General features: G+C 37.8%; 1 protein-coding gene across 1 annotated transcript in view; it reads right to left on the reverse strand.

The window, feature by feature from the left end:
* The window catches only part of WASF3 (WASP family member 3), an 84,294-nt gene that overhangs the window by 56,647 nt on the left and 19,166 nt on the right, over positions 1-8,481 (reverse strand). The gene's annotated exons all lie outside the window — the stretch shown is intronic.

Raw genomic sequence — 8,481 nt, forward strand, 5'->3', positions numbered from 1 at the left:
CTTTCCCTCTTTATTTAACAGCTGCTTGGTGCTGGCCAGAGAGCAGTAGAGGAATAAAATACAACCAGACAGGGAGGCTCAATTAAAACTACTGATATGCCATGCATGAAGCTTTTGTTCAAAGAGCACCAGCACATGCACTGCAGATGGGTGGAAGGCTGCAGGTAAAGCCACAGCAGATGCAGAACTTGATGCCTTTACTCTTTCACCACACCTGACCTCGGTTTTAAATGCTCGTGTAGCTCTTCAGACGCGACCTCTATGACCAGCAAGTGCTCAGCAGGTGTAAGCACCACAAGCATTTGAGCTGACCAGTCATGTCATTACAGGTTATGAAACCTCTGGCAAATTCTGCACCAAGTACAATGAGCTAAAACAGATAATCCAAGAAGACATGGAACCTTGTTTGTTTGGAGGTTTTTGTTGATGTCTGGGGTTTATTGTTTGTTTTTTTTTTTTCAAAGCCTCCTTAATAAAGTACCACTTAAAACTATCATCTGATCACCTTGTTTGTTGGAGGTTTTTGTTGATGTCTGGGGTTTATTGTTTGTTTTTTTTTTTTCAAAGCCTCCTTAATAAAGTACCACTTAAAACTATCATCTGATCCCAAATAATACAGTGTTTCCTTCTGCACAGTGCAGATGAATACTGGCTTTGTTAGTTTAGAAAACCATGCTGCAGATTATCATGGGAATCACACTTTTTTTAAAGAGGTAAGTGCCCCCAACACTTTCAAGATCCAATGTTTTCACAATTACCTCATTTTTAAGCATAACAACAGTATAGAGATATTTTGCCCTCGAAAAATATATTTATTCAGGAGTAGCTTATTACCAAGTAAACATGTAAATAAGTCTGTTGTGCTACAAAAGTACTACTTATGGGCCAGCTGTTCCATAGGTCATGTTCTCTTATATGCAGAATCACCAAAAGTTGTTTCAAGCCTACAAAACAAATCATACTGCTTAAGGTTCCCACTTTGGCGAAGTTTGTTCTTCTTTTAGCACCCAATAACAATCTGGTTTAAATCATCAATTCTATATGCTTTGAACAAGAAAAGAGGATGAACACTTGATTACACACCTGCAGAAATGAGCAAAAAAGTATGGAAGGCGTATTTTAAAGAACACTACTAATATAATGCAAATTAACTAATCCACAGTGGAATTCAATTATTTCTACAGTCTTATCTTCCTACAGTTACATTTATTTTAGTATTTTGTTCAAAGCGGATTTAGAAGCCTCAAAAATACACTTCTGACAAAAGAACACTTGTCCTTCAAGCTTCATATTTCAGACAAGCTTTTGTTTGAAGGTTTCCCCTATATTTTAGCTCTAAAATATCAGGTTAAACATCTTCAAGAGATTATAACAATGTTCAGTAATCCTCAATTAAATTCACTAGTTTTATTCCTCTAGATTCAACACCCATACTTCTCACCCTCACAGTTCAATCACCCTGATGTTTCCCACCCAGTGCTAAAACACATCATTTTTCTCATTTCTTAGCCTATCCCTGTAACTCAGTGAACCTACACAAACTTATTTGAGTACCCAGATGGCTCTATGCTGCATTCATTGTTCTGTGATGAGGCATGAAGTTAGTTATCTTTGACCAACAAATCAAAGCTGTTCATTATTTAGACTATCATCCCTTAGGTTCACAAAACCTAATTCAGTATACTTTCTAATGCTTCATATTCAAAAGCATTAACAGCAATAATTCCACCAGGATGAATAATAGTGGGGATACTCAAACTACAGATTTAGAGTCACAGGTCTTACATTTAACATCGCCATTACCAAAAGTATAAAATAAGGCTGCATTTTTTTATAACTGAGCCTCAAGAATTAAGTTTGCTTTAAAAAACTTGATTATTACAGGCTGCCTATGTGCTTCTCTAACTTCCTCAGCTCACTTGGCTGAGAAACACACTTGCCAAGCTTGGATTAGCATTTCGGGGCTAACTGTGCTTGTTGTTTCAACCTTGACAACCAACTTTATGGACACACTATTATATTTAAGCTTCCAGAAGCATTTAACATTTGATTCTGCTGAAAATATAGTTCTACTATATGTTTTGAAAATAAAATCACTTTTTCCTCTTTTTGAAGCCTATGATGATGCCAAACATATGCTTGTTTTCCAAACAACAACTGTTTAAAAGAAAGAAAACTCTTTCTGATGTTCCTGCCAAAACCAACATTCTGTGGCTTAAAGAAATTTGATAGTAAGCAGTTCACTCAGCTAAGGGAAGAAGGATTTACATTTGGCAAGGATTTACACTTCATGTCTTGCATCTACTTCCCTCCATTTTAAATTTTTTTCAGGGATGCACGTGGCAGCTGGGAAGGGTTTTTGTTGTGGTTTTTGCTGGGGTTTGGTTTTTTTTACATCTCCAAGTATTTCACTCTCTAAAAATAAGGCATCAGTGGGTTTTACTAGAAATGACACAAAGCAGAAGTTCATCATAACGTTTGTCTTTTTTACAGGGATTACTAGGATATAGGAGTGACTTTCGAAGGGAAGTAAAAGACTTCAGAAAAAATGCATCAGCGAGAGTTTGCAGCAAGAGGAAGTGGAACAGAAAATGCAAATGAGGAAGTGGCACACAAAACATTTAACAGCTTCATTTTAAAGCATGAAATGGGGAGAGAAGGCAATCAATTTGGGATTTCAGCAGTCATTGTCACAGGCAGCAGTAATACATACTACATACCCAGTAAAGGTGGTAATTTCACTGCTGCCTCAATAGTTTCAGATTAAGAGATGAAACAGCTAACAGAAAGATGCAGATTTGACTATATACTATATAAGATTTATCTCTGTACATTTCAGAAAGCCAGAGGTTTAAGATGTCTACTACAATATTTGACTCTGTCCTTCGTTAATAATGCACAGAAATAGTAACTGGACCAATTTACTAAATAATGTAAAATATTTCGTCCATTCCAAGCAGCTAAGACAACAGAAGTTCTGAAATATTCCCCAACGGTGGAGTATCACCTCCCTCTCCCCAGTTTTTGCAAGTAGAATTCTAAATCCCGTTGAACAGAACCTTGCCATCACCCTCCAAGACAGAGAAATTACAGAAGATTGCTAAACCTGCTCCAGCATCAAGCCAACTAGTCAGACAGTGCTTCAGCCAGCTGTGTGACCAAGCATCACAGCAAGCTGCAGATCCAAGGCCCTCAGAATTGTTAGTACAGCAACCAGAACAACACTTCGCCAAGCACACACCTTCTCCAGTAAGATGGCAAGTATTCTAGGAAAAAAATCAGAATCCCAATGATGTTACATTAGTATTTCAGATGCAGCTATTTTGGGATTATAAAAATCCTTAAGGCTAAAAACTTAACCACTTATTAGTCCACCAACATGGAAGCTTCTCTTGTCATTACCAGTGCATATCCAGTACAGAAATTCAGCAACTAGACATGAAGGTCTGTCTTTACAGCAAGAATAGCTTGAGCTATAACGAGGTGTATCTCCTAATGTTCACTATGTGCTTGTGTGGAGCTACCCACCCTGAATCAAAGGATACCTGAAATTTCAGCACAGTCTACAAGAGCATGAGCAGCGCTTGATGACTGCTACAGTGAACATGTACAAGACCTGTAGGATTGGAAGGGAAAGCTTCAAGAGAAGCAAGCTGGCTGAGCAGAAGGAGACAAGATCTCCTCCATCTAGGGGACAAAAAAAAGAAGCTGCTGAAATGCTAGTTCCTGGTTCCTTCTGCCAAAAGAAGAATGGATAGAAAGCACATGGCTTGCACATCTGCTTGTCTAGCAATGCAAATACCCTTCTCCTACTATTCAGTTAAATAATCTGATACCGTAACCAAACCACTAGTATAACTGTACCAAGACATCCTCTTTAAATACAACTTAAGATTTAACTGCAGCTCCACTCCAGCTCAAGCTGGCATGCAGAGGTGAGAAGAAACTTCAATATTCCATGTGCAAAAAACATTGATACAAGAGAGTCTTCAAATTCAGCATGAAATCAAAGGCTTCACTTCAAGTGATGTATTCTTGTCCATGTTTGCAGCTGTTTAAGCATTCAAAGCAGCAGCCAAGCTTTATAAAGAAAAACACTACTTTCCCAGGAAATAACTCTGCAGTAAATCTGTGCTGATATAAGTTCCAGAGAATTTCAACATTCTATAGAAAACTGATCAGCAAGACCAAACTGCTACAGAAAAACAAACTAAAAAGCCACATTGCCACTAAAGCCCCCCTTTTAATTCACAAGTTCAAACTTCATTTATCCATTCATATGTAATGAGGCAGAAGAACTTCTCGAAGAAGTGTTTCCAAAGGCTGTTTGAAGTCTCAAAATAAAACAAGCTTTGCAGGCCTTGTCTTCTAGCACATTAGTCTCCACAGCTGCCTGTTGCTCTGTTACAACAACACCAAGTCCATAGTAAATGAATGGCTTTCCTCAGCATCACTTGATACTGACCTTTTCAACTATGCGATTTCAAAACCAACATCAAGAAATCAATTCCAACATTCACTGGATACTACTAACATGTTTTGATGTATTATGCATCACCCATTACATACACAAGCTCTCCAACTATTACTTGGAGAGCTTGTGTATGTACCGATACTTCACAGATTGCCACTGTGAATATGCCCAAGAAATCTGGGATCCATCAGCTGAAGTACTGAATAACAATTTCAATTTCTCTGCTTCTAAAATATACACTTGAAAGTGTAAGAGTAAATCAGTTCAAGCATGTGAGTGGCACGAGTATAATGACTACTCAAAACCAATATATTTATTAAAATGTGGCATACTATGCTTTACACTCAGGAGAAACACATGCTCTCCGCTATCACTGAATTTGGCTACTAAATCTCTGTTAGAATAAAGAGATTATATTTGTTAGATAGGAAGGGGCTCCAAGAATCTTGAAGGATTAACTAAAATTCTGCTGAATTGAGAGGTCCACCGAAAAAAAAATCCCCATACATTCTGGGTCATTTCTAGACACAGAAAACACCACCAGTTCAACAGCAGAATATTTCAGTATGTGAAAGGAAAAACTAATTCACAGCATGTTGAAATTCCAGACACCTATAAATCCTTAACACAAATAAAAACCAGCAAATCCAACAAATATTTACCATACTTAGAAGCCTTCAAAATAATTCTCCAGCTACCACCCCTGCCAAAAATGAAGAAATCAAAGATAAGCTCCAAGTTTGCAGCTTAAATCAGCACAAAGGCTGCCATTTTGATCTCCAGCTGTTTGTACAAATTTCTTAACATCTTCCTAAGCATTTTGATTCTTCTTGTGGCAGAAGAAATTACATCCATCAGTAGCTAAAAATATTTCAGTTATTTGAATTTTCAGAAGAGGGGTGAAACTGTGCTTTACCAGTTACGAAAAGAACCCAATGCAACATTTCAACAACTTTTATCAAAGGTTGGCTTGGATCTAAATAATAGTTAAATGTGAAGGAAAACATTTGGTTAAACTGTAACAAATAATTCTGGTGTAACTTGAGATTATTGTCATTTTTACCTCTAAAGGCAGACTAAGTTCTCAGGAGAGAATGTAAGTGCTGTGGCAGCTCTGCTACAGAGCTAAGGCTCGAGATGCTTCAATTTAATTCTCAGTTGAGACACTAATTTTTCTTAGATTACAGGTATTCTGTATGTGAGCCTTCCATATGGAGAAGTTAATAGTCACCCTCTACCTCCACCTTTCCTTTTAAGAGAATAAGCAGTGACAGCCTGCGATTCATCATACTCCTTGTACAGGGAAGCTTCCAAAGGCAAAGTACAGCAATATCCTACACTGGAAGACATTTGTAATCTGATCCTATCAATGATCTCCATCTACTGCATGCCATTAAGATTAGAGTACTAAGAAATTAGCCTGACAAGACCAATTGCTCCCCATCAGTACTGTATACTAATGTATTTCTGCTATGGAGATAATTAAGAAAACTTAGTATCATAACCCACTGGGCACACACAGCCTGATCAGTAACTTACACCAGCAGTGTAATTCATGTGATACACTGCCTGTGCTCAGGATCCTATGCAAGCAAAAATGAAATAAAAACAAGTCAAAAGTAATGACCACAACTTGTCTAATAATTTTAGCTGGAGCCACACATGAACCAGGAAGTCATAACACATCCCATTCGAATTGAAAAGTCCAAGAAGAGTTGTATTATACAAGATTCCAGTGCAGTTACAAGACAACATTAAGTACACATCAGCTAAAGACGGGCCTGCAAGAGCAGACTGAAATTACCTGCAGCAGTATTTTTTGCTCCTTCCTCACGCAAAGCAGTCAAGAGAACTCTGGAAGAGAGTGCTCTGAGACTGCTCAAAAGAACAAAGAGTACACTAATATATGACTGCTCATGCAGGAAGTTTAATCAAAAAACAAAGACTTGCAAAGGCATGAAAGCTAATTCATGCCCAGGTCACACTGATACAGTGATGGAAACATTCAATCACTATCAGCTCTTCTGGAATTCTTCACCAAAGTATCTGCTCTGGTTTGGTTAGCTTTCCAGAAACCCTGTCCTTCTCATCACTGTGTAAGACACTTCAAAACACTCTATCATCTGTCAGATGATGGCTTTTCTTTCTCTTTCCTCCACACAGCAATACTGCCCACAGACAGTGCTATTCTTGTTTCAGAAAAGTAAATGGCACGTACCTTCTTAAGAATAAAGTAAATAAGCCTGAGCTAAAGTAGGCACACTAAAGAGGAGCTGACATACAAGGAGTTTACATTGCTACTCATAAAATCATGATCCCTTGAGGCATGTTTTACAGATAAGGCATATACTGAAAAACAAAACAGGTTTATGCTGTTATTAACTATGAAATGTCACATGTGTTATACCATATAAATCAAACATGAAGCCACAGTAACTTATTCCTGCTATGAAAGTACCTTTTTAAAGCACAAGCAATTCTATTTCTGGCATGTAAAGTAATTTTTAATACTTCCATGGACAAATAGGAAGATTAACAAAGACTATTCAATTTCTGTAACTATTGAGTATAATCAAGATCATTGTTTGAGTATCTGATAAAAAAATGTTTTCTATTTTCTCTTTATTTGAGGAAAACAGCCATGGAAAATGAGAAGAGGACTGGCTCAATTATACATTATTTCATGTACAACAAAACCTCTGTGTTCACTGCCTAATAACTCCATTCAGACTGCCGCTAGCTATATAAACACAAAACTAACCTTCCAGCAAGGGACAGAAAAAGTTTGCTTTGCACAACTCATCCCCAGAATTCAGCTGGAAACAAATCAAGTTTCCACATCACTTAAGGGAAACATAGTATGGTCCTAGTCTCAAATGAATAGCTACAGATAAAACATCCTAATTCTTAGTAAGAATGACTTGGGGCCCTTGGGCAGATAACTGTCCTTCTATCTTAGCATATTTTCTTCTGATGAGAACTTAAAAGGCAAAAAGCTGTAGCATAACAACTGACAAAGCTCAGTTCCACTGCTCAAACACAGAGTTTAATCTTCAGTCACTGAAGTTTGCAAGCACTGTAACCAGTAACTTTCACAGATTTCCAGCTTGAGCACTAGTGCAGCATAATTATTTTGTATCATGTCAGCCTTTATATATTAGGGGCCCCACAACTTTGCATCTGAACTACAGAGTGCTGTAGTGTGGGACAGCCTACTGCAGGATAAGAACTGCAGCCTTATTCCATTACTTCATTCCTCTCCTCAAGTACACTCGATATTAGTTTATGGAAAATACTGTATCAGCCAAAGTCAAAACAACAGTCTGTCTCCACTAAATGTAATATTTTTTGATTCCCTATGTCAAGTTTTAAAAAGAAGGCCAGTCTTACATGATAGGCAAGAAAAAACAACCTCCTCATCCCCAGATTTAAAGTTTCTTAAAGTTCCTGGCTGCTTTCATAATTTGCCCCATCTTTTTCTAATAGGAATACTGTCCCCTCATTCGCTGCAGTTTACAAAAGAGGCACAAAGAACTACAGCTTTTTCCTATTCCTGCACAAACATCACACACACTACACCATTTGTGCTTTGAAGTGTCTTCTATCAAGGAATCTCACAACTGTATCCAATCACTCAAGTACTGGCCCCACTTCACAGATTACTGCTCAACCTAAAACTATCAGCCCTTCTGTTATCTGCAGCGAATACTGAACTATATCAGAAAGAAAGAGAATAAACAAAGCATTTTTAACTGCTTTTAGGTCAGTGTTAGACATTGAGCAATTGAGATAAATCCCTGTCTTCACACGCCTGCACTCACTCAGACTCCAGGCTTCTTCTCAGCAACACATTTACTTAAGAGCCAAGCAGAAAAAAAAGAAAAATTAACAACAAAAAAAACCAAACGTGGTGGGGCGGGGAAGGGTTTAAAAGTTCCCGAGCTGTCAAGGACTCCCAGAGCTCTTCAAAGCCAAAGACGATTATTTCTTAAATACTTGAAGAGCGT

The sequence above is a fragment of the Geospiza fortis genome, unplaced genomic scaffold (genome assembly GCF_000277835.1).
Source record: "Geospiza fortis unplaced genomic scaffold, GeoFor_1.0 scaffold16, whole genome shotgun sequence".
Taxonomy (NCBI): Eukaryota; Metazoa; Chordata; class Aves; order Passeriformes; family Thraupidae; genus Geospiza; species Geospiza fortis.